This window comes from Tympanuchus pallidicinctus, unplaced genomic scaffold, assembly GCF_026119805.1.
Source record: "Tympanuchus pallidicinctus isolate F22 unplaced genomic scaffold, pur_lepc_1.0 scaffold1, whole genome shotgun sequence".
NCBI lineage: Eukaryota > Metazoa > Chordata > Aves > Galliformes > Phasianidae > Tympanuchus > Tympanuchus pallidicinctus.
Window position 1 is genome coordinate 84806883 of NW_026294618.1, and position 26056 is coordinate 84832938.

The window sequence follows — 26056 nt, forward strand, 5'->3', positions numbered from 1 at the left end:
CAGCTTCCTTAACACACACCCAGAAATCCTCTTGTTCTTCCTCACACTGTGCCTGGTCTGTTTAGGCCAGGAGCTGCATGAAGTCTCACGCTTTGTTCTGGCTATCTGGTTGTGAATGTGAAATCTTTCCTTCTCATCAAAGCTGCCAAAAGAACAGTAGTGTGTTTACAGACTAACTTTTGTGCCAAATCTTTCTGGTTACAGTGAGGAGAGTGCTCCCGTTACACCTGCCTGTGGAAATTCAGCAAATAGATCCTGTTTTAATGTTGCCAAATTTAATACTGTTCTTAGCACACTATATGGTCTGTGGTCATTTCCACGTGCACACAGTTGTATCTAGTTTCCTATGCTCGCTGTACATGCAGTAGGACTGCTTAATGACAGACTTGTAGCTTTTATTCCAAATGTTGTGGTTTTCTATTTTTTTGTTTTATTTTAGTTAGACCCCCCCAAAGTAATTAGCACACCCTGTGGGGTTTTGTGTGGTTTCTATCTGAATACCCATGAGTTAATTAGCTTGTTTGCAGTATCTCATTAATTCGTTTCCAGCTGCAAACTTAATTGCTCTTTTATTGCTGATGAGTAAAATAGCTTTAGGCTCCCAATTAAAATGGGTGTATAAGAGCTGGGCTTTCAGCTTTTAGAAGGGTTGGTGGAATTGCCAGTCTGCATCCCACTGCAGACTGGACTCCTTCATGGCAGCACTTATTGGAGACAGAGTCTTCCCAATGGCATATTTGGTCTTGGTATTGAATCCATTGCTTAAATGTCAGTTTTCTGCAAAAGGAAGAAATTAAAGGGGATTTAGTTGCCCGTAAACCTCAGTGTGTAGGTGAAACTCAAGAATTAGAACCACTAAGAAAAAGCATGTTACTAACCAGTCAGGTATATAGAAGCAGTAGATACTATTGGTTATAAAATGGTGTCTCTACTGAAGCTGCCAGTGTTGGAGGACAGAACTTCTCCCACCACATGTGTTCTGGAGACCTATCAAGCACTTATTCTTGAAATTTCTGCCTCCTGTTATACATAAATGGACTTGTGCTTGTCATTTCATTTTTCTAGGCTTTGATTCTGTCTGAAATGACTATAAATGAAGAACGTGTCTGATATGTTCTCAGATTGCTGAATGGCAAGCATTATAGAAGAGCCAGGACTATTGATGTTGTAAAGAGCAATAGTAAAATTAATTGGAAAAAAAATAAAGTTACAAAGCTCTCTTTTCTTTTTTCCTTTGAGTGAACATCAAGAATATACAATTTATATTCCCAATGGTGACTAGCTTGCATCTGATGACCTTTACAAAAAAATCCATTGCTAGTGTGGAAAATGTACTGAAACAATGTAAGCGTGCTTACTGTAGGCATGTGTGTTGCTTAACACAATAGGGTCCTCAGAGTAACTGAAGTCTCTGGATTCTTCTGCAAGAAGTGATCCCACATGGGAGCTATTGTGATGCTCCCTCTGCTGTCTCCAAAGTTCCCTTAGAAGATTTCATTTGGGCTTTGCACAAACTGGAAAATAAAAAAGAAAGAGGCGTCATATTGTGAAGGGTTGGTAGAGCTGAGTTTGGGGGGAAGGTATTTCTGTACTTCAAATGGCTGAGAACCAGAATCTTCAGTAAGAAGTCCTGTACCTTCTTACGATATGACTGTAAGTAACAATAAGAGTAAAATTGAGCACTACATATTTAAATTCCATACTTTTTAAATTGTGAATCTACTTCAGCAGCTACTTGAATTTCTGAGTGAAATAAATTTTCTTGAGAAGGAAAAACTATCAAGCTGTGGGGTTTATTTTAGAAAGAGATCCAGAACAACATAATCTAAATTCCACAGTATTTTTAGTACTTTCACAGCTTACTCCTTCCCTCATAAAGTCTGAACTCTTTCTGACTTTGCCTTAATTACGAGTTTAGGAAGAATTTCTCTTTTCAAGAATAGTGAACAGGGGAAAATCCCACTTATTAAGAAAAAATATTAAATTTAACTTTTCTCAAATCTGAGGGTCACAAGATGTCCAAACTATATGACAAAAAATTACAAAACAACAAGAAATTGGTACAGTCTGCTAACAATTTGCTCTGGAATTCTTCATGAGAATTTCAATTGTTGTGCAACATAGGAGATCTAGCAAAGATTGCACTCTTTTTCCTGATGGGCAGAAAGGGGGGGGGGGAAGGGAGAAAGCAGCTTCCTTAGGTGATGCTATGGCACAGATGATGATGATGTGGCACTTTTGTCCCTGTTTCAGCTGAATGCTAAAACACATGCATGATAAGCACACTTAGAGTCTGCTAATGTAAGCTTTGTTTTGTTACCAATTTTGACTCCAGCCCAGACTGACTGAAGTTACTGGAGTTTATTATTGGTACTACAGAGCAGCAGGATGATAGGTTTTTCTGTCTTGGAATCTTATTGCTGCTGACAGTGTCCTTTTAAATAGCAAAGGGGTGTATGTGCTTCAGAAAAAAAGGTGGGCTATGGTTGGTTGTGGAGAGCTGAAATAGTAAAGCCAAGTTTTCAATTTTATAAAATGGGAACTGAAGCAGCAAGACATGAGAAGGGGAAAGAGATGAAAGGCAGCTCACGTGGGAGGCCCAGGGTAGATCAGAGACCATGTATGGATCTGAGAAAGCTTGGCTCCTGCCTGTGGCTGTTCATTTCCCCTGGGTCTTCATGCCCCAGACTTGCGAATTGCTATTCTGGGTGCTGTTGAGAGGAAGTTCTGTTCACAGAAACTCAGTTCTTGGCGTGAACAGCTTATTCCAACCCTGGCATCTTTTTCTGGCCTGTCGTCTTTACCCCAGTGCCTAGACAGAGTCTTAGTGAAATCTTTTTGGTCCTATTTGTTGCATCTTGGCTTCCATTCCTCCATAGACACTGACTTACACTAGGGAATCTCATTAAAAATTCTCTCCATGCAGAAGATTTCTTCTGAGCTTGATATACAGTGGAATTAGGTGCTGGTGCCCAGATCTATGTCTGCCAGGCTGGTCTGTGGCTGTGGTGGTGGACAAATGTAGCCTGTGAAGGCTTTTGCAAGTGCTTTTCAAGGGTATGGAGAACAAAGATAGCTGTGAGGCTGCCAACCAAGTTCTCACCAAACTGTCCTTGTTGGTCTGGATTCTCTTCTTTCTCAGGAAAATGTTTAGAGTTATTGGGGAAATAGAGCTGATTTCTGTTTATTTTTAAGTTGTCACACGTTTAGCTTAACTAATATCGAGTCTTTCATGGGTTATCTCTATTGGTGATGTAGTCTAATATCTTCGTGTTATGATTAGTTTCATAGAGGATGTACATGAAGTCTAGTTTCTCCTGCTGTGTGAACCCCACTGTGCTCAGGAAAAGTGCCTTTTCTCACGGTTCCTTACTGCTTTTTAGTGGAAATGGCGTTTTTCTTTTAGTATTCCTGGACCAGTGCTTCTCTGGCTGTATCTGGTGTGTCCTTGCTGCTGTCTCTCTGTTCCTGTGTGGTATTTTTTGCAGCTTATCTCTTACATGCACACAGTTGTAAGCACTCATTCTCAAACTCTCAAAAAACCCTCAGAGCCACCACAGAGCAGCCCTGCACATCATCTGTGTTTTGAGTGGTGGCTTCCATGGTACAGGTTTGGTTATCTGTCTCATGAACTAGCTTCAGTGCTTTTTTTTTTAATGCTGATTCTGAATGGGAGATTGTAATAGCACCCGTCAGCTTAACAGACAGAGCCAGCAACTGCTTCACTGAAGGGACTCTGGGAGTCCAGATAGGGAGGGCCAAACTGTGGGGAAATTAAACAACAGCATTCATGATATGTCGGATATATGTTATCGTCACACAGTTTAAAGTTTGTGTTCTAGATTTAAACATCACAACTGCCCAAATTCACATGTGCAGTCTCCACACAGCCCACCCGCATATTTACATATGCTATCTGCAGTTTTCTCCAATTAAGAAGATTAAGAGCATGGGGCTCTTCAGAAGCTGGCAAGTAATCTAGACTGAGAAAGATCTGGTCTAAATTCCATCAAAGTTAATAGCTATCTGACAGTAGGCTTCAATAGGAACAGGGCTTATTCCTTCAAGGGGAGAGGCATTAAATAGGCAGAATGATGGTACAGAGAAACACATCAAAAGGAGGATGTTTGTCACAGTGAAAATATCACATGATATCATTAGTTTGGCAAGTAACAAGGGGGAAAGCTTCCAATGTTTTAACTGTTACGACAATTATTTGTTGCATTATGAGATGAATTCCTCACGTTATGGTAAAATCCATTTCTGAGAAGTGGTGCATCTTGCTAATAATTTGGACAGATTTGGAGGTGCTGAGATATATTTTTGATTGGTATAAACTTAATCTAGCTTTGCACAGGAGCTTCATGTGGCAGATGAAAATCTGTCTCTTTGCCTTTCAGAGAGAAATTTCAGCAACTGTAATTCAGAAAGTAATTTTTTTTTATTATTATTATTCTTTTTTTTTTTTTCAGCACGTGAGCCCCAGGCTTACTCTACTACTGTTAAACCAGTATAGAAGTTTCCTAACTGTTGCTCTAATAGAGGCTGTTTGGTTTAAATACTGCACTAGAGAATGTAATTTTCACCACAGTGTGGTGAAGTTACTCAGTATGGTATTTTGCTTTAACAACATGACAAGGCTTATATTTCAAACAGCTTCAGAAAATATATGGACAGTTTTCTCTCATCCTTACTGTTATGACTTCCATACTATTTTATAGTCTAAAATCTGGTAACAGATGTGTACGGTATTAGTATTGGGTCTGGTAGGTGTGAGAACCATCGCACTTCACAGACGTGTGAACTCCCCTGTCTCTACTTCACACCTTGCTGCTATCATAAAAAGAGAACAGCCGTTTGCAGAGTTGAGCTGTGTCCTGGCCAAATCCTTTATAGATGGGCCAATTTCCTTCCCAAATGTTTGATCGCAGTGGTGTTGATGTTCTAAAGACACCCTGGCAAACAAACTCTTTTTGCTGGCAGAAAGGATTGGTGTTTAGAAATTTAACTCTGAGTTCACTTTTTCCTAAGAAAACGAGAGGCAGATTTTAAGGAGCAGAAAGCTTCAGACCTTTCATTTTGATCACTCATCCCTCCCTTTGCTTTTTGAAATCCAGAAAGCAAAGGACTTTGGTGAAATGGGAAATAAAATATTTTCTAACCAGATAATAACAATCAGAAGGCACTTCTGTGCTCTGGTGTTGGCTACAGTTAAATGATAGGTTTCTTTTTTTTTTTTTTTTTTTTTTTTTACCTCCGTAATGAATGCTATTTCTTTTTGTTTTACATCTCAAAATAATCATGGGCAATATTAAGCACGTGATATTGCAGAAGTTCATGCTGATTTTGCTGGCTGTCTTGGAGCTTGTTTTGTCTTTCATTAAGAACACATCTGATTAAATGCTTGTGATTAGTTAAAATTGAAAATTAATTGTTGTAGTCAACTTTATCCAAGCATGCAAATATTTCTGGGAAACTGACCATAAACTAGGCTGTAAGCAGCAAGAGTCCTGCAGATTGTGTCCCAAGACTAGCTGCTAGGATATAGGAATATGTTATGCTTTGCTGATACTTAATGCAGTGTCTTTCCTGGGTATGCGCAAAATACTGGGGAGAACTGGCTAGGCAGCTCTAGGGAGACTGGGCCAGAATCCGGGGAAGATCTGGAGAGGAGTTCCAGAGAATAATTAAGAAAATGTCTGCTTGCTTTCCCCCCTGTGACAGTGCTGGTGGTGGCATTATTTTTGACTTGGGCTTCTCATAGCCATATGTCTTTAGATGGCTTCTCATGCCAAGCCTGCTTGGAGCTGGGAGTGCTGCTCCTACACTGCTGCTTGGCCCCATGTGACGGGTACACCGCACAACCATAACCTCTTCCTCTGGCAAACAGTGTTAAAAATATTGCAAAGAGCCAACTGTGGTCTTTTTTCCTTTCCTCTGAAGACTTTCTCCAAATACCTCGAATTAATTTGCACAGAAACGATAAATCATTGTGCATGCCTGCTGCCTGGGATATTTCTAACATGCTGGACTTAGCAAACTCTGTGCTGGGGTACATGGAGCATGCAATGAAACCTAGTGGGAGAGTTGAAGTTGCTTTTCAGGCTGTTTTCTACTCCTTTTCCATTGCAGACTGGTCAGGCTGGAGATACAATGTATGTGCATCTCAGCTGCTTCTGTGCCAGCCGCAGACTGGTGAGGTTTTCTTGTGATGCTGCAGCTGAGTCAGTCTAGATGCTTCAGGGATGTGTTCCCTCTTCCTTCCCACAAGTAGCAATGTGTCCCTGCCCTTTTTTTGCCCAGGAGCACGTGGCTGATTGGTTAGCTCAGTTCATTTCAGGAAAGAAATTATATTTTTGGGGAGTGGGCTGATTTCTTATTTCTTTTCCCTTCCTAAAAGCTGGCTGTGAGAGATCTGCAAACTGGGGAAGCCCCTGCAGAGAAGCAGGAGGAGGGGCCAGAAAGGGAGGGTTGTCCTGCAGTGAGCAGGAGCTGTTAGAACTGTTCAGCTGTGGCAGCAACCACAGCCCTATTATGCATCACAGGCTGTGGCCTGCTCGGCCTTTTGCCTGCTCTGAATGCTGCTGAGTGCAGACAGAGCTGCATGAGTGCACTGCCAGGAGGAAATCTGCTGCTATGCACAAGTTAAGACTAGTTAATTATTTCTTAATTTCAATGAATAGCTTTTACAGTTTCCTTACTGTAGATCTTCCCTTTTTATTTAGCAAAAAAAAAAAAAAGAAAAAAAAAATCTTAAAAAATATAAATCTTAATAGACAAAAACTTTGCTTAGTGACTAATACCACTAAATTCTTTTGGTATTTCTTTGCTTATAAAAACAAGTCTTTGCCAATTTTTTTTAAGCCTTGTGAAGGTTTCCAGCTCAGAAAGCTATATTTTGACAGTTGTGAGCAATGTTATCTCCCATGGGCAGGGAAATGGGGAAGCCAGCCCTTGGCTTGTGAGGAGGTATCTGTAGAAATAACTCCATCTTGCAGGGAGAGGTGGGGGTCTGCTTGCAGGGCCTTCTGATGCTTTGAGTGGAGGAGGCAGACCCTCATGTACGTAGTGACACAGGTGGCCAAATGGCTAGAGAGCTCTCTAATGACTCCCAAAATGTAGTGTGCAGTTCTGCAGCAGGCTGGGTTTGGGCTGAGCTGCTGGAGCAGGGCAGGTAGCGGCATGGCCCTGGGCTGCCAGGACCCAGTGAGGAGTCAGAGCTTGGGTAGTGCCTAAGGAAAAGGGATGATGCAGAGCACTGGGCTTATTGGAGGGTGGTTTTTGCACTTATCATTTGACAGAAAGGCATCAGGGCTCATATAAGCAACAGCTTTCAACACTGATGCCTTTAATGGGACTGTGCTGGTAATAAGTTATAGCAGTGAGCTTGGTAGCAGAGTCTAGGCTTCAAATGCTTGCCTTATGACCAATAAGAGAAGCTTCCCCAAACCCAGCATGGCAAGGGACAGGATTTCTATCTCTTTGCCTCACAGAGCTATTTGTAAGATGGCATAGCAGTGCATAGGTCTGCTGCAAAGCTGAGTACTGGCAGCGTATGTAGAAATGTTCTTTATGTATATTTTTTCCTTTTAACATTTTAATTTGGCCTCCAGTATGGGTGTGGACTGACTGGCTGCCTATAGGAAGAAAAAAACTTGCCTGGGCCTATTCTGTAGGCAGAAAACATCTTATCTTCAGCCTTCTGTGAAGAGACTTAAATGAAGCAGACGACAGGAGCTTGTTTCGCTCAATACTAATCACACTAATGTAATATATATTTGCTTTTCTCAGTTATGGGCCTGAAATAGGAGGCTCTGAACAAAAGGTTTTTCCCTTCTCCCTGACAATCTTATTTTAGTGCTGCCTGCTATTTGTATGAGAAGGAAGGGGAAAAGCAGGAATGATAGCATGTAGAGTTGAGGAAATTCAGCAGGACTGCAGTTGCAGGCTGCTGTGTGCTGGCAAGCACAAGGAGTAGGAAGCACAAGCTCATGGCTGTGTCTACAGGACCTCTTTTGCTGGTGATGGTGCGGTGTGTGTGTGTGTGTGTGTATTTGGTGTTTAGGTCTGACCTCTCCTGACCAGCACTGAAGATTAGTGGCATATGGGGTACAGTCAGGAAAATTGGGGGTTAAGTAGGATGGTCAGCACCCGTACAATATGGTTGCAGCCTCAAGTACCTCTGCTGCTTATGGTCAGGCTGTAGTTTTTCTTAGAGGAGTGCCAGGGTCTTTTCTAGTGTTAAGTACTGTGAGAGTTGTTCATCAAATGGGAAAAGGTGGGAAAAGGTGGGAAAAGGGAAGTTTGCCCAGCGCCTGCTGAAAGTGTGGGGTGCCTGCAGCATGGGATGTTGGCAAACAGGATGGCTGTTTGGTGGGAAGGTGATGGCCTAGTCTCTGCATGTCCCCAGTGGAGCTTTGCAGCAGCCTTGAGATGAAGGGGCTTCGAGGTCAGAAAATGGCAGCAATTGACTGTACAGTCAATGTATCAGTTGTGTTGCTTTTGAATAGGTGAACTGAATTGCTGAACTTTGACTGTGTTTGGAGGTACGTGTCTGACCAGCTGGATATTTAATTGGACTAACTGTTACACGAGAAAAGAATACCAAGCTCCAGTAAAGTCTGCAGAATCTTAGTGGCTTAATGGATTGTGCCTTCTTTAGGTCAAGATATTTTCTCTACAAACATCTTAGAATTAGGGCAGTGGACAGGAGGGCAATTGGCCAGCCCTGCTTCCTTTTCTTGTGACTAATTTTGGTCAATAGAAGTCTTGTTATTTTCAGAAATGATCTTAAAACCAGAACTTTTTTTTTTTTTTTTTTTTTTGCAGAAGAATGCTTCTTTTAGAAAAACTTTTATTGATTGAAAAATACAAATAATTCTTCATGGTTTCTCTTTTCTCACTTGTTTTAGAAGTTAAAAAGGGAAGAAATAAAAGGAGTAGTTACAAACAATTTTTTTTCAGTAAAAGACATTTGAAATTTAGCATTTTGAAAGTTCCCAAACAAAAAAACTTATCAGCCTATATAGTATGTCACCAACCTATTCCCTCTGAATTTGCACATATTTACCTTGGATAGAGTTCATAGGAGTTCATCCAGAAGGAGAAAAGGAGTTTCAGATTCTCTAGCATCTCCAGTTAGTTCAAAATCTGTGTGGGGGTGGAGAATTCTATTGGTTAGTGTTAGCCTCTCAAATTCACCAGGTCACTGTCAACAGGACAACTCCAAACTGGGAAGTTGCTGAGGAAATATGATTCAGAGTTGATATGCAGAATTTCAGTGGGGTGGACTGATGTATCAGCAAACACACAATATGCGAAGGAAGGCTACCATTAGTTATCAAGGTCTTATTCACTCCTAGAATCACTGGCCTGCCTTGTATATTCAAGCTTCTGTTTTTCTCTTAAAACCAATATTTGTACAAAATGAAAATATTCACACTATAAAAATTTAATATATAAGCCCCACCATCCTTCTAATTATTCAGACAGCTGTTTTGACATGTGCATTGACAAAGCTGGTATGAAGAAACAGTGGCTTGAGTGTTTTTTAGTGTGAAGGGTGTTTTTATCTGTTAGCAACTGTTTAGTAGGCAGCAAGCCCTAAATAATAAATATTTTCTTATCCTGATTTTGTTTTATTTTTTCCTGTTTCCTTATTTCTACAGCTTGGCCACCAGCTTCATGCCAGTCCTGGTCAGTCTCATCTAAGGGATCAGAGGCAGTGAACTAGGGGGCAGTGAAAAATGTTCAGTTTTTCTGTGTGGATTTCTTATTTATTTTTTTTTTTACTGTGTGGTTTTGTTTATACTATGTTTTACATCTATAAAGAGCCTTTCATTGCAGAGAATCCCCAGCATCTTCAGTGGATTTACTGAGAAGCACCAGAGTGGTTTTCAATGTGATGCAAAAATGCAACCCCTCTAAGGAGGAAAGATGTTATTTTTGCAGTTTGGGACAAGGTGTAAAGCAAAAATATCTGCCTGAAACTCAAAGAGTGGAGTACAGTGAGGTGAAATGCTAAGTTGTTAGATTTCTGGACTTAAATGAGGATGTGGAAGGGCTCTGTGCGTTTTCATACTAGGTTAGGGCTTACCTAAGTGATGGCATCTCCCCAACCTCTTTTCTCTTATTACAAAATTGGATTTAGGTTTGGGAAATGGTATGTGACGTGTTGGGTGAGAAAGTAAGGTTGTCCTCATTCTTTCAAAAATATTAAGCAGAAAAAAAAAAATTGATTTCTTTGGTGTCGTGTACACCTGGGAGCACATACCCAGCAAAGCACAATGAAATGCCAGTGAATAGAAAGCTGTTCTTATACTGAGGTAATGAAGGACCCCACAGCTGTGTTCCTCCAATGTTTCTCATAGTGATTTTCCATGAAGCTATGGAAAAATATTTATCCATCCTTCTATAAACATGTCTGTAGGAGATTTAAGGCAAGGCGTGCGTGCAGTCATACACAGAAAAAGTCCCTTACATAGCCATAATTAATAAAAAGTCTGTGTTTTAATGCTTCAGAAGGTTACAAAAAAGGGTGTTTTCCTTGTCGCCTACCCCATTTTTGTGTGTAAATAGACACAGATTATAGATAAATAGATTTTTTCACGACCTCTGTGAAAATCCATGTGCTAGAAAGAGCATCCTCTGAGACAGTACAGACTAAAGAAACTGTACTTATTTTATGTCCTTCAATAAGCTTGAGGTGCAGAATATGAAATTCAGTACTTAGGAGAATGGCCCACCATTCTTTTTCCTCCTTGCTAACCTATATCTGGATTTTTCCATTTCTCAGGAGGAGTTCTTGCTCGCTTCCCACTCTAAGCAGCAATATTTTTTTGCACCAATGCCCTTTTTTAATAGTGAAATTGATTTTATTGTCAATTGTCTTCCCAGTATCCTACTAACATGCATAGTAAAGTAGAAAGGGAGAACAGAATGTGCCTCAAACATGAAGTTATTTATGTGGTTAAGATCAGACAGTGACCAGCGTGCACAAGATGCACCTCAACTTCGAGTCCACCGGTTGACTCAACATGATTTCAATAAATAGTTTTGATTATGTCACAGAGTGCAAGATAAGGAAGGAGTCCTTTGTTGATCTCCAGTTGTAGGTTCTAAGAGGGAAGACTGAAATGGAGATGGCTTTTTTGCAGGTGGTAGAATGTGTTCAGTTGTCTTGAGGTTAGATGGCTATGGCTTGGCCATTACAGAGGCAAATATTTCTTCAGGACAGGAATAACATAGGAAATACTGTTGTTTTTCTCTGCAACAGGAAACTTTTACATAAAATAGATAAATACTGTTATGTAGAGTCAGCCAAACCTATAGTATGCTTTGTGAATAATCGTGCTGGTTTGAAATTTGTTCCTAGTCCAAAGCTGAGATGGAAACGTCTGCTCTAGGGACTTCCTTATTCATTGTTATTTCCCAAAGATTTGATTTCTGACACTTTTGTTTGTAAGTTGTTCAGAATTCGTGGTGACAAACAGATCTAATACCTTGAATTAGAAAGAGAATGGTGTTTCAATCAACAAACAAATTGAAACCAGAATTGGATTTTGAGGTGGGGGGGGAGGAAGGGGGAGAGTAATTCAGCTATTCTGTGCTCATATTCTAGGCAACAGTATAAAAGTGAGAAACCTAAAATGTCACATTATGGGATTTTAAATGATGCTTCTTAAGTTTCCTCAATTAATTTTTAAATACTTTTTCCTTTGGGACTTTCCCTAACATTAATTGAATTGTAGGAAGAAATTGTGGTTTTTATCGAAACAGACTCTTGGAAAGCTATTCTGACCATATTTAATACTCATCAACTGGGGTTTTTCACTTTCTTGCCTTTGAAAAAATGCTGTTTTTCTTTTTGACTGAAGCATCAAATTTAAATAGTGAACTTGCTTTCATTAAAGAGCCTCTGGCAAGGAGCAGACCACTACGAATGCTGGCATGAGTATTGTGATGGATTCCTGCTCAGGCAATTTATCACTTATATCATAAGGAGGGATATCACAGGCCATGGCTGCATCCTGCTGTGATATGCTGCATAGTGCAGGCAGAGGAGGTCAACTGGTTTTGTAAGAGGAGGATGCTTTTGATAATTATAAAAACATCAGCCTTGGTAAGGAAGCTCAAGTGGAGTGCTATTCCACTCCAAGCAAGTCACTCTACAGATATGTTTTCTTCCTCTTCCAGCCAAGAATTTGTTGCTCCCTTCTGGTTGGTGTATTTTCACCTTTCTGAGACTGTCTTTGCTGATGATCTATATGATCTCTATAACTATTCACATTCCTTGCTGGTTTAAAAAACAAAAACAAAACTGTGCAACTTACTCAACTTCATCTTGATGTACTATGCTGATCCTTCTACATCTATCAATGTCAGTCCTCTCCAGATCTCTAGACTTGGCCAATAATCTCATTAGATCTGGATACACAAGGGAGCCCCCCCCCCCCTTTTTTTTTTTTTTTCCCCCACCATTCTTAATGGTAAGACTTCTTTATTAGTGTACTAGTAAACTAAATAGTAACTAAAAAGTGACTAAATAGTGTTACTGTATTTAAGATGGAAAGCATTAAAGAAAGAGCCAGAGGACTGATCAGTCTTTGTTACTATTCACCATGTTTTTTGTCACATTCAGGTACTACAATTGCTTGATATGCACACTGTTCTAGTGTTAATTTGAATATCAGACTGGGCAGAAGATGGGTGGCTGCAGGCTTTCAGTAGAGTTGTGTCCTTTGGCTGAAGGTCACCATGCTACTTGTCCCTCTGGGGCTCTAGGTGAATTAGAATGCTGTCTTGAATGAGACTCAGTAAGGTCAGGGAACTGCCATCAGGAAGCAGCTTGTGAAATCATGCCTCTAGATCAGAATTTCTGAAAGACAGATTGCTGTTTTCTCGTTTTACTATCAGACAAAAATCTTGCAGTGTGATTGTTATACAAGCAATTACAATATGCTGTTAGCCGCAGAAATTCCTTTAACAGCCTCAGCAGCAGTACTTTGGTAGAAGTAGTCTCTAGGGTTGTCATTCTCCCTTGTCTGTTCCTAATGCTGCTAACTTCATAGTACTTGGCAGAGCTGAATTTGACCTTAGCTTGCTCAAAGCTGACTACCGTTGATTCCAAGTTACAGCATTTAATGATGCTGAGGATCATAATGCCATGAGGAATTGGGCACCTCAAGATTGTAGTAGGATCCTAGAAAGAATAAACAACTCATTTGTATGCAGGTACATGAATAAGAACACCAGTAATTACTGGCCTGCTGTACATAAGACTTGGTTCTCTTTCGAGATTACAATCGCTCCTCTTTCATCCCTGTATGCTTTACTTTTGCCCTTTCTTTTCCTTCCACTAGTATACAGTACTCTACCTACATTTTAATTTGTACAACAGCTATATACTATAAAACAATGTTCTAGTAACTTCTCATCTTAATATAAATTTAAGAAAAGTCCTTGAGAGGAAGGAGGCTTTTTTTGGTAAAAATAATTCAAATGCATCTGCACTTTGCAGTGCAATGTGAGTAATTTAAGTAGAGAACTCCCAACCATTTCTCTCTTCTGAGATTTACACCCATGTAACTGAGGAATGTGTTGGGTTCTATGCTTAGCTGTTTACTTCTAGTAGCCCTTAGCTTTTGTATTGACTATGCATTTTTCAAATATTGGGCCTGTCAAGCTGGAAAGAAACAGAATGAATGACTGCAAGAATGAGACAAAATATGATGTAGTGATGGTAAAATAATCATAGTACAGAAAAGGCAAGAAAATCAAGCTCAATGGAAGCTGTAGAATGAGTTGGAAATCTTCAGATGGAAGGTTTTCCAATGAAAAATATTGATTCATTGAGCACTTTGCAAAGGAGCGTTAATTTCAAACAGGCCTTACTTAGAATGGTAAGATCATTTCCATACCATTACTGTCAGTCTTTAAAGGTCTGAAATTACTCCAGTACTGTCTTTGATATTATTCACTGTTTCAAAACTTTTTTATTTTGCTCTTTTTCAGAGTTAATTCGTTAATTACTGTAGTTCAATTTATTTTTTTAAAGCAGAAGTGTTGTTTTTTTTTTCCCATAAAGGGAAAAATATAGTTAGGTTGTGCAAGTCAATTACAAGAAGAGGGCAGTTAGGCAAGAGCAAGCTCAAGGGAAAAGCCATGAAGAAAGATGAAAATCTCATACAACAGTACATACAGCAGCACCAAGTGCTTAGGACAGGATCTGTGGGAGCCTAGCACTGCGTAACATCACTGTTGTGGTATTTCAAGGAGAGTTCAGCCCATCATAGTGGCCAGCAAGGTGCGTCACATTGCTATAGCAGGAAAATCTTGAGCTTCTCTTTTCCCATGACACTCTCAATTTTCTCAGAAAATCAAGAGGAAGATGGTACCAGATGGCCACAGCCCTTCCCATGATGTTGGATAGTGAAGTCACCTTTGTAGAAAGTGCCTGAGCTCTCCAAATTGTAAAAGGAGCCAACAGAGATGATCCACCCACATTGCTTGCATTTATACATTTCAACCCCACATTGTGATTTCTAGACACTTATGATCATTCCAGAGATGATGTTGGAAAATGCTGTGCTTCCTTCCAGACAGGATCTGAGAACTAGAACAGGAAAGCAGTATGAAAAGGGGTATGTTTTTGCAGGCAGGGTTCTAGCCCACCTGTGGCTGGTAGAAGTGACAGGCACTGTTTGCTTGGAATAAAGATAGGAGCAACTGGGGGGGCTTGGTGGGGGAGGCGCTGTATGGGGTTTTGCTTGGGGAAGCTGAGACAGAGGGCAAACAATAAATGGCAGACAGACATAGCTTCTGAAGCCTGTTTAAATGGAGAACCAAAAAAATGAGAGACACTTTTTGGGATAAAGTACCTGCTGTACAAAGCTTGAAGTTTGGCAAATCAGCCATCACTTGTTGAATCTTTCTCTTTTTTGAAAAAAGTTGGACTTTGGATTTATTTATTTATTGTAGAAAAGCATTGCATCAGTGAGAGAACTGGCTGTCATCAGTTTTTCCACTCAGTGGAAACAGTTTTGGCTAATTGCCTGGGGTCAGCAAAGGCTGAGTATTCATATGCTGTTGTACTACTCCCATGGCATGTAAATGATGCGCCCACAGTGGTCTAAATGTCCAGGTGACCTGATTCAAAAGAGATTTCTGTCCTGTCTCTTTAGTCAAAATAATGTTGCTGTGGTGTTTTGCAGGTGTGATATTTGTATCTTCCAAATCGGGAGCTTTTATCTGTAGTAACCCTTCACAGCCATTTCCTTGTAAGCAGTAGCTCATGTGGGAAGTGCCAGTTGCAGAAATGGGGACAAGTTAGCTCAGGGTGAGAACTATGATTCTGCACCCTTGCCATAATATTTTGATGTCATATACTGGACTGTGAACTGTGGCAGGTGAGTAGCAGGGCTGTCCTAGCAGGAAGGATGAAAATACCCAGTGTGGGTGTGGGAGGAAAACCTGGGGAACCACTGCAGAAGTTGCAGGGTAAGCCCTTTGCCTGCATGAATCAGAGTGCATGTGAAGAGATGCAGGTTTAGCAGCTACCTGGAGACATGAACACACGCCTTTATTGCTGTAATGAGGAGTATGCAGACTGGGTCACGGGTGGGGAAGTGACCTTTGAGCATCTGCTGCTGACCTATCTGCAAAATTAGCATGAGAAATAAGCATGAAAAATGCATATTGCCACATCGCATGTTGAGATCTCCGGAAGGGAGACAGAGGTGTTAAATAAAAGCAAAAGTGTGGTAGCATGGTCTGCTGAGCCAAGTGTGCCTGCCACTGTGGGATGGTATTTTATGAGGATGCTTGTCATGTTGGAAGATGCGGAGAAACACTGGTAGGATGATTGCATCTGATTTGCTGTCACTTAGCATATGAAAAGCTTGCTAAGAAGTGGGTGGGTGGTGGGAATAGGTTGTGGTGTTGGAAGAACCTGCCGAGCCACCTTCCAAACTACTGCATTGTTATAGGAGAAAGAGCAGAACCCAACGTGGCAAGCCATCTACTCTGCAGCAGCCAACAGCCTGGGTTATAGTGCAGGAGCTTTCCCCAGTTCCTGGAATGGATTTTTGTCTCATACAGATTTGATCTCAGCCTTAACCACCATCAGAAAGCATTTTAAAGGCATGTTCTGCTTCAGGTTATGTTTAGACCATGAAAACAGAGTATTTTTTAAACACATTAGCTGGCATGCTTTAATTAACGTAGATTAAAATGTTCAGTCTATCTAAAAGGAATATTTAAAACAATGAGGATATACATATGCATTCTTTTTAAAATTTCTTTGAATGTGATTTGTCCCTTCTGATAAAAGGTGTAATATGTATTTAAAATGGTGCTACTTACAAAACACAGACCAGTAAGAATAAAGCTCTTTTCCCATTGTTGCAGTGGCCCGAAGCTGTATAAGGATTTCTGGTATTTTAATGGTGATAGAAAAATGTGCTTGTCCCCTTAACCCTTAACAGACCTGGTTTGATGTTGGGATGCGTGCAGGTTGTGGTTGGGCTGGGAAGCTTGCTCATGGCCTGGTGACAGGGCAACAGAGCACCTTCTGGACAGATGAAATGTGGGGCAAGAAAACAGTGTGCAAGAGGGATTGGGGCAGTGAAGCACAGCCAGCTGAGTGCTCATGTTGCTGCTAATTTTGCTGGAGCTCTGTTTCCCAAGCATGCATTTTAATGCCTGGTTAAATGGGCTTGTTTGTTTAATTGTGTGCTGCTTTTGGCTCTGTAAGTGAATCATCATCAGTGTGCATCCCTGGGTGCTGGCTGTGGCTGCAGTGCGTGGGGAGCTGCTGGCAGGGTGTGGGGCATGCGCAGGGTGGGCAGTGAACACAGCTGCAGCTCAGAGCCTAGCACACTACAGGCATTTGTGGGTTGTGTGTGGCTCTCTGGGCACGACTCGGCAGCCTCCTGCTCTGGCATGACCTGACTCCCCTCCTCATGCTCCCCAGGCGGATGGGACAGATGTTGCTGCTTACATGTGGCTTAAATGTTTTACTTTTCCCACCCCCCTCTAGAATGTAAACACTTTTGTAATTGGTGAAATCAAATACAATTAAAACATGAAGAGAAACTGAGAAGCCAGTTATCTGTTTAGCTCAGAAATCCCGAGCTTGTGTAAGAGTAAATAGCTAGTTTCTCTTTTGGCAGATATAGAGGAGAGTGTTACCTGCTAACTGTGTAACTTGGGCAGGAGTGCATGAACACTCAGAGGGTGGGGGACTAAAAATCTATTCCAACTGTTTTAAATATTTACAAGATTTACTTGAGTAGGAGCATAGTGTTTTTTTTTTAGTTCATTTGACCCAGCCAGAAAGGGTGCGTATCTTCTTTTCCTTGGAACGAGGGGTTCCTTTGGATTTTCTATCTCTATTTTCTGCTGAAATAGTTCCTACTGGTATCATTGACCTTCTCCTCTTGCTTGACTGCTTCTGTACCTTGTCGGCTGGGCACAAGTTCTGAAGCACAGATGGGCCAGTGCAGCAGAACCTGTAGCTCCATCCCAAGCCCACATTCTTCTTTTATGGGTCCATATTTAGTGTTTAGTACCGGTCTCTTAGTGGAAATATTTGCAAAAGCCAAGCATAATTGTTGCTAAGGATTATGAGCAAATTGTTAACCATTTAAAAAAAATTTGCAGTTTGTAACTGGTATTATCTGTATCTTTGGAAGGTCACTGTATGTGTACAGCAGTATATGCATAGGTGTGTTTCTTTTGCCAGCTGAAATATCCCATAGAAAGGTCTAGGGGAAAACCTGTTTCCATCTCTCCCAGCCTTTTCTCCTTTTCTTTAAAAGTGCTGTCAAAGATTCCAGTGTAAACTCAGTCATGTTCTCTTTCACTAGAGTTTCTCCTCCACATGGGGTGCCTGTTGTGGTCATGGTCAGGACTTGGAGGCTGCCTTGTCTTAGCAACAGGCTGCAGCTTTCTGCTCTTCTCCTGTTACCTTAGCATCTGTGGCTCTGGCAGTGCTAAGGGCTGTACAGGCATGCCAGTTCAGCAAAGCCTGAGGTTAAACAAACATGGTCAGCTTCTGGTTTAATCTAAAGGGAAAAAAAAAACCCACAAAAAAGTCATTGGTTGGCTTTAAAGAAAAAAAGAAAAAACTGATTACAAAGTAATACTGTGATTTTTTTTTAGGGCCCTGACTTTTGGACTGTTGGTAAATTAGGTGCTTCTGTTATAGGAGCTACTATGGACAGGTCATAAGAGAGTAACAGCTTTAGTAAGCTTCGTGTATCTGTAGGAAGCAGGAGAATCAGTCCTTCCCTGTCCTTCCTAGAAGCATGTCTTGGCAGCAAAAGATGACTTCTCCAGGAATCCTGAGATACGTTAACATTGCAGGATGTAATTGCACAATGCATTGGCTTCAGTGGTAGACCTGGGTGAAAATCATTCTCAGCCTTTCCTCCCTGAGCTGGCTGCTGTGCTGGCAGTGTGTGCAGCTTCCCTGTATCCCCTGTACTGAAGGCACAGGGCTGCCTGGGCACACTTGTCTTGTTCACTTGTACTCATTGGGGAGCAAGTGGAGTCTATTCTACGTGGAAATATGTGAAGTATTGCTAGGGATGGGGAGCTAACTGCAGTAAGAATGCATTTGGCAAATGCATCTTTTCTGTTTATAAACAGAAAACTGTTTATAAACTGTTTAAAACTGTTTAACTGTAAAACTGTTAACTGAAAACTGCTTAACAGAAAACTGTGGAAACATTCTTTGATTTTTTTTTTTTTTCTATTATTATTACCTTTTCTAACCAACTTTTCATCTTGCACAGTGAATGGTTAAAGGGAGAATAGCTGTGACTGGAGTGTACTTGTACATGTTTTGAATGTTTGCTTTAGCTCCATTTGCTGCCTGCACTATGCTGTACTTTTTTGTGTTATATTTTTCATATTTTGATGCCTGCCTTGGGAATTCCCAAACCACAAGAAGCTTTTACATTAGCTCTGCAAATGCTCTCAATGCAAATGCTTGTGCTGGTCTTTTAGCATATCTTCATTAATGGATATATGTTTGCACAAGAACCTGCAGTGTAATCTGTGTTTGCAAACCTTCTTGAAGATGGAACTAAATTGCTGTGAATGTTTGCAGTAAGCTCATGAAAAGAAACCTTGACCACCATGAGTTTTCAGGATTTTCTCGAACAAATACCTATAAATACTTCTCATTTCCCTTTGCTGTTTTCTCCATGGTGCGTGTATCTGGGAGTTGCAGTAGTGATATGCTTTTAATTTTAAAATCTTCAGCTCCTATTGGTAGAAAATGCATTCATCTGATTTAGTTAACAATGGTAGCTGTCTGCAAGGGCTGTTTGCTTGGGTTATAGGGTTGGTAGCACTACTTTTGTGACTGCTCTGTGTTTCTGAACAAGGGGCTAAGAACTGTGAGATAGTTTACCCAGGAAGGCTCCTTTTCTTATCAGAGATTTTCTGAAACAAGAGAGCTCCAAGTTCCTACATGCAGCCCTGTTTGTTCATAAAACCCTCCTGCAGGGGTGTCTATTACAGCACCCTTTTGTCTCAATCAAGATAGGAGAATCCAGCATAATTAGTGAAGTCTGTTTGCATGTAAAATATAATAGTCCCTTATAATTTGTCTCAGCACATATGACACTTATTCTGTCTCTGCTTTAAGTGTTTGTTTTGACTAATTCTCATTTACCTGAAAAAAATTCTTTTTCTAGCTTGGAGGGGAGTAAATGTTATTTTTTTTCATACCTTGGTATTACAGAAATTCTTGGGTAGTCTTTGAAGGTGGATTCATGTCAGAGCAAGCGCAATCCCTCTTTGCAAGAAGGGTAGACAGCTTTAACTCCTTTCTTTTATAGGTGTAGTGTTTTCAGAAGATATATGCATATCTATCAGCCAGTTGCTTTTTAGCCGTTCTATTTGTGTCTTGCTGTTCAAGTCTCAGCAGAGAGGATGTTATGTTGTCTGCTGTGTCTGTGGTTTTGCCCTGTGTTTGTAGAGTGTATATATTTACTATTTTAGTGAAATATATGCTCATCCACTATTATGCTATACAAATGGGCTTTATCTGCTCAACCAATGTTTCTTGATTCTGGATGCATGACTTGACCTGAGGAAATAATTTAATTCTGGCAGTATCTCCTGGTTTTAGTTCTGACAGGCCTTATCAGATAGCAGAGACTTTGAACTTTGCATGTCTCTTCCTTTTTGTCTCTTAATTCTGCTGGCACAGACAGAAGTCACATTGAACCTCTGTATGTGGCTTTGTATGTATGCAGCTTTTATAACGCTCTCTGAAAGAAGTTTTGGGGTTGCTATCAATAACTCTTACACTATGCTCTCTCTTGGCTTATTGTCGTTTTCTACCCAAATGATTTCACTTCCTTATCTACTTGGCAGATAAACATGTCTGCCGTTAGATTAATTGAAATGGGAATATTGAAATGCTTATCGTGGTTCTGAGTGTGGCTCCTCAATGATGTTGTTGATCTTTCCAGGCCTGGCTCAGGATAGGCATACACAGCTATACATCATCCCTATGCATGCATGCAGAAAATAAGAATTTCACTGCAAGACTGTAGACTTCACATATAAAACTGCCAAGTTACCAAGGCAGAGAAGGCACATCCTGTGTTACCACTAGAAGGACCTATTTTTTTTCCTGCCGTTTGTACCTTTTGGTCTTCTCTCTCTTTCTTTTAAATCCACGTGCTTTGCTACAGTAAAAGACTAGAGAGAGAGACCTGACAAAAAAGAAAATTTTGGAGAAGGAAAGCACTGCCAGCAATGCATGGTAATGTCTAGAAATTTAGAATACTGTTTTCAGGAAAGTTTTGACAAAAGACAGTTTGTGTGGAGACTATTTAAAAAAAAAAAAAAAAAAAAAGTTGAATGGCTGTGGCTCTTTGCCCAGCTCTTAATACTTAAATGTTGAACTCAGTGTTAGAAATAAGCAGCCTGCGATGAGTTGGTGAAATCAGAAGCATAGGAATATTCATAACATGCACAAACAAATAACCTAGATGCTGATGATACAGAGTCCCTGTTTAAAAAAAAAAAAAAAAAAAAAAAAAAACCAAAACAAAACTAGCAACACTCTGTAAGCACTTCCAAGTTGCAGAAGATGCAGAGAGTATCACAATTTTTTTGTCCATTGATAAGAACTGCCTGGTTGATATCAGTAGTACAAAATAGATGACTTCTATGGATGTCTGGTCTCGAAAGCCAAAGTATGCCTTACTAATGAGGACAGAAATTATGTGCTTTTGAACACAGCTTGTCAGAAAGATAGAAATAAGCTTATTGAACATGATAATAAAATACCTCACTTCAAACAGTGAGTATAAACAGAAAAAGAGTAGCACAGAAATAAACCAAGTTCAATGCAGAAATGAATGAACAGAAGTAGGCAGAAAAAGGCAAATGAGAAGGAAGTTCTTGGGAGAAGAAAATAAAGTGTATTGAATAATGCTCCAAGTACAGAGTCACCTACATTGATTGTAGTGGACAGTGTTATTGAAAAGGTTTTAGTCGTATGCAAGCTTAAAGATGTATATTAATGTTTGTGCAATACAGTGCTCTCATGCACAAATAATAAACAGTTGTAAACCTCAATCTAACTCCAGCACTGCACAGCTGCATGCAAACAGAAAACTACCTGTCATGATGTGGCATGTAGTTGGTGAGTTATTGGTGAAGGCATTGCACTCACTATGAAAGAGAAGAATGTAAAAATGTAACCCAGTGCTGCAAATACTAAAATGTCTGTATTGGATAGTCCTCGGTTTGCTATGCCAACATAAACACAGAGAAAGCACCAAGAGAAGCTTTACAAGATGAAAGTGCAATTAATAATTGACTAAGTCAGTGACAAAGTCAATTCTTACAGTCAGTACAAATAAATTCAGAGACGTAGGGACACTCAGAAAGGGACAGACAAGTGATTTATGAAATAGAGACACAAGGAACTCCAGAAATCCAGTCTGAACAGACATTGTGGTATCCCTACAGCAAAAAAAGCTGAAAGTTATCAAAATGTTTTTGAAGGTCTGCAATTTCTTCCAGGCACTCCGCACCTGGAGAAAGATTAAAGAATTTGGCTGCTTTAGCACTTGCCCCACAGACTAATTATTGCATGAGGAGGAAGAAATAATGTGAAAATATGAAAAATAATGTGAAATATAGAGAAACAAAAGAGAATGTACTCTTGCCAGTTGAAAAGTCCACACAGGGGATCAGTGTATGGTCATTGTGGGAAAAGTCAGTCAAAAGATATGATGTGCAATGCCTCAGAGCTCACTACAAAGCATGTGCAATTGAGGAAGCACTCTCTTAGTGGCAAAAATGAAAAGCAGCTATCTTTGGCACTGAATGTTGAGGATACCAGCAAGAGGATGAGGAGAACACCTACTTTACTGCATTCTGGGCATCAGCAAGTAAATAGAGGTAGCTGAGATCAAAGCTGAAGAGTGTCAGTGCTACCTATGACATACAGCAATGTACAAGGTCTGTTACTGGTGGCACTCTGGTGAAATCATACAGGGACAGAAGCATGGAATTTGTCTCAAATCAGCATCTCAAGCTCATCACTCTGCTGGAAAGAGTCAGAGAAGTAACTTCTTAGCATAATCAAAAGACAAACAATGGCTATCTGAGATGCTGTGTGTGGGATGTCATTTCCAAGTTGCAATGTCCTGACCCCAGCAGCTTGGGTTCTGCAAATTGCTAATTACTTCTCTGAGCAATTTAAACTCATTCTAGCTCTTGGGTTTTCCTTGATGGGATTTATTACCAGCCTCTTTGCAGTTGCTTGCAAATTAGGATATAAATGTGTGGTATGGGGTATTTTTCAGTCACAACGCACCTTACTTGTGCCACGCATAGACAGTGGCACAGCCATATCACTTGTGTAAATGTACTGAAGACCCAGCTCTTCTCATTTGAACTTTTATCAATCACAGTGCTACTGAGATGCTCTTGATGCCCTTTAAAAAAGGGCTAGTGGCTTTTATGTTATGTCAGTCTGATTAACAAAGACAAGAATCAACCACATTGAAAAGGGATATTTGATAATAAGTATATTTTGTCAGAAATATTAACTGCGGTGCTCAGGATGCTCCTGCCACTGTAGGTACTGTAGCACAGGCCTTTCTGCTCCTATCTCGGTGAACCTAGCTGCAGATCTGGCTGTTTTCCCAGCTGCAGAATGAGTTGAAGTCATTTGACTGAAAAATGGCCATCAGCTATAAGAGAATGTGTCATGGAAACTTCTGATAGCAACCCCAGTAGTGTTCTGTGCAGCATTTCAAATTAAATGCACAATGCTAAAAGATTGTTGTGTACATGACTGACACCTTGAGTAAAAAGGAGCTTGCAGTAAGAAATTGTGCAACTGCACAAGAACATGGGAACCTCGGGATGATAGAGAGAATAAGCCCAGCCATATACAACTACTGTGTGGGCAGGAGCTGGAAAGACCTGGGAACTAAATGGCTCCATGCTGACGGATGTGTGAGGAGGGATGGACGCAGGGGAGGAGTTGTGTTTATCTCTGAGTTATTGAAATGAGCAAGAAGTCTGAGATAATGTCATCTGAAAGCAGATGGAGTGGCTTGCTGAGAGCAAAGTATTTTAAGTAGTTATAGTGAAGCAACGGATTAAAATGCTAACGAGATCATATTCTTGTCATAATAGCCTGAGTTAGCCAATACCTGATGAGCAGCTGTAAAACATGACGAAATGAAGCCAAGAGACGATTACGAAACATGCAGTGTTTATAAAAGGCCTTAGACCTTTTCACCTGAAGCCAAACTAATTACCTCATGGTAGTAAATGATTGTTTGGATTCTGGAAATTCAGTTGGATTGTTAGATGATGTTCTTGAAATCACATGGACAGAGCAACAATGCTCAGACGTAATGTGGTGTCTATAGATTCATTTATTTGGGCTGTGTATGAGTGGATTCCTTATGCAAATCACTTACACTTTCATTCTTAAAAGATCTATGTTTTAAGGCTTAAGTGAATTCTTTATTTCTTGGTGCATGATATGTACTGATTTCCAAAAGATGAAGTGCAGACCATAGAAACTGCAGAAACTGGTCCATATCATTTTGCTAGTTTTACTCAAAAGATGAGGTAAAGGAGTCTTGGAAAGTGTGACATGAATCTGCTAGTGAAAGAGGGACGTGTCCTTCAGAGAAAATTTCTAAGAGTTCTGTGTTTCCTTTATTTAGTGTGCAAACTCAAATCATGGAAGTTTCTCCCTTCATTATTCAAACTAGGATGTGTGGGATTTCTATTTATAGGCGTTATCAGTCCTTTAGATTAGATAGATCTATTCACATGAATGGATAGTTTGAGAATGGAGATTTCATTCTATATTACTTTGCTCTCCTAGAAAAATGAGTTTTCCTTCCTTCAGTTGCTCACATAATGGCTAGCACTCACAAATCTTTTCTTCAAGCTGAAATGAGAAGCACTTGAGGCTGAGTTGGTCCCACTGATGTGTTGCTTCTTTTGTTAATCTGGTGTGAACTTTTCTCTCCTTTCCTTTCCTTCCTTTTACCTCTTTTTCCCTTGTTTTGTTCTTGCTCCTCCTTTTCCCTTTTTTCTTCTCTGTTGTGACCAGAGAACTCCTTATTTATTGTTTGTAATTTATTAAAGGCTATGTGCTGAAGAGTAGCTGTAAAATTACATGAGCATGGAAGAAAGGCACTGTCAGTACAGTGACAAGTGGTGAGGTACTGATGAGCTCCAACAGTAGCTTGGGTTTAGAACAGAATATCAGCAAGTCCTGACAACTTTCTCACACTCCTTCTCTCTGAGGCACTAAATAAGTTACTTCTCTGCCTCAATTTCTCCATCTGCAAAACAACATGATGATGATAATATGCTTCCCCCAAAGGGGTTGAGTGGATTAATTAGCTAATATCTTTAAAATGCTTTGAAGATGAAAAGTATAGTATAGATGTAGCCCTCTTGAGAGTCTAGGATTAAGCATTCATATTGAGTATTATTTAGGAAGTTCAGCACAACATGCAACAGAAATTGTATTTATAGTGGTGCAGTTCATTCAGTTAATGTTCATGGCTTTGTTCTCTGTTCACACTCATAAACTTGCAGCAAGAATGTAAAGATGGGAGAGAGAATAAGGGAATATTGTAGAACGGGGTAGAATGCTGGTTGTGGACTAATACAGCAAGTCATTTTGCCACTATAAAACCATCTTCAGACAGCTGCAAAGATTCTCATGTACTGGAGCTGGAACAGGAGAAAAGGAAAAGATCTTGCTAGATCTGCTGCTACAATAATAATCTGTTCTCCCTTCCAGGCAGAGCCACGGGGCTAGACCTTGCTTGTTGTGGTGTTTAGTCACCTTTGCACTTTATCTTACCAGCAAATCTCAGGCTGGGAATCAAATTACAGCCCTCCTCAGCAGGGAGGAGGGCTGTGTGATCCACCTTCTATTGTTGAGGAGTCATCGCTAAACCAAACGCAGGAGGAAAATTACCTGTCCTGGGGTGAAAAGCAAAGAGGCAGTTCTGTCCTTCCATCCTGGGAACACCGAGACAACGAGGCAAGAGAACCACAATTTCTAGCTTTGGGAACCAAACCTGCCTTTTTTTGCTTTCACAGCAAAATTTCTTTGCCAGTCTGATGTATGGTCTGAAACCATTATGACTCGGTGCTTTTCTTTGAGTTAATATTTAATTCCTTCTTAAACATTAACCATGGCTAGAGCTACTTTTGTAAAAGAGCACTGCTGTGCTAACAACGCTAATCATTTCCTTTTTAAAAGCTCTGGGAACAATGTGGAGCACTGTATGTGTCTGAAAAGTAAACTCTCTTTTAATGACATTTACTGTTTTGCAACACAATTTTTTTTTTTTTTTTTTGCTGTTTCTTCTGATGTTTACAAACTGTTCCTGCCTGAACTGCAGTCCGTGAATATTCTGTGGTGAACCCACCTCTTGAGCCTGCACCTTTGTTGTGAAGCAAAGCAGTAAAGCAAAGATCAATGTTCCTTTACTCTCACCAGTTCATGTGGTATTAAGTCAAGTGC

The 26056-nt window shown here is 40.3% G+C and overlaps 1 long non-coding RNA gene across 1 annotated transcript; it reads right to left on the minus strand.

The window, feature by feature from the left end:
* Nucleotides 1–536: 536 nt before the first annotated feature.
* LOC128089330 (uncharacterized) lies at nucleotides 537–25675 on the minus strand. Its single transcript, XR_008210484.1, has 4 exons — nucleotides 25505–25675; nucleotides 9071–9150; nucleotides 1359–1514; nucleotides 537–777 (listed from the first exon to the last, which is right to left on the minus strand). It is a non-coding gene; the product is annotated as an uncharacterized LOC128089330 (long non-coding RNA).
* Between the last annotated feature and the right edge of the window lie 381 nt (nucleotides 25676–26056).